Below are 253 nucleotides of genomic sequence, written 5' to 3' on the forward strand. Positions count from 1 at the left end.
TCTGGTCCTGGCAATGTGCACTCAGCCTACCCTAGAAGCTCTTTGGCCAACTCTGCAGTGGTTTGCAGCTCCCACTGTGACACAAACAGTCTATGCATTTCTCTATGAGGTAGCAGAAGGCCTTAACCGATGACTCAGTGGTCAAATTGGCTTGTTTGGGCATTTTACTATATAGAATGTACTTACCATTATAGGATGTGTAGCCTGTTGTCCTTTGCTTGGGCTTTTCAAGAAAGAACCAGCCTCTTTCCTG

The sequence above is a fragment of the Acanthisitta chloris genome, unplaced genomic scaffold, assembly GCF_000695815.1.
Source record: "Acanthisitta chloris isolate BGI_N310 unplaced genomic scaffold, ASM69581v1 scaffold25798, whole genome shotgun sequence".
Taxonomy (NCBI): domain Eukaryota; kingdom Metazoa; phylum Chordata; class Aves; order Passeriformes; family Acanthisittidae; genus Acanthisitta; species Acanthisitta chloris.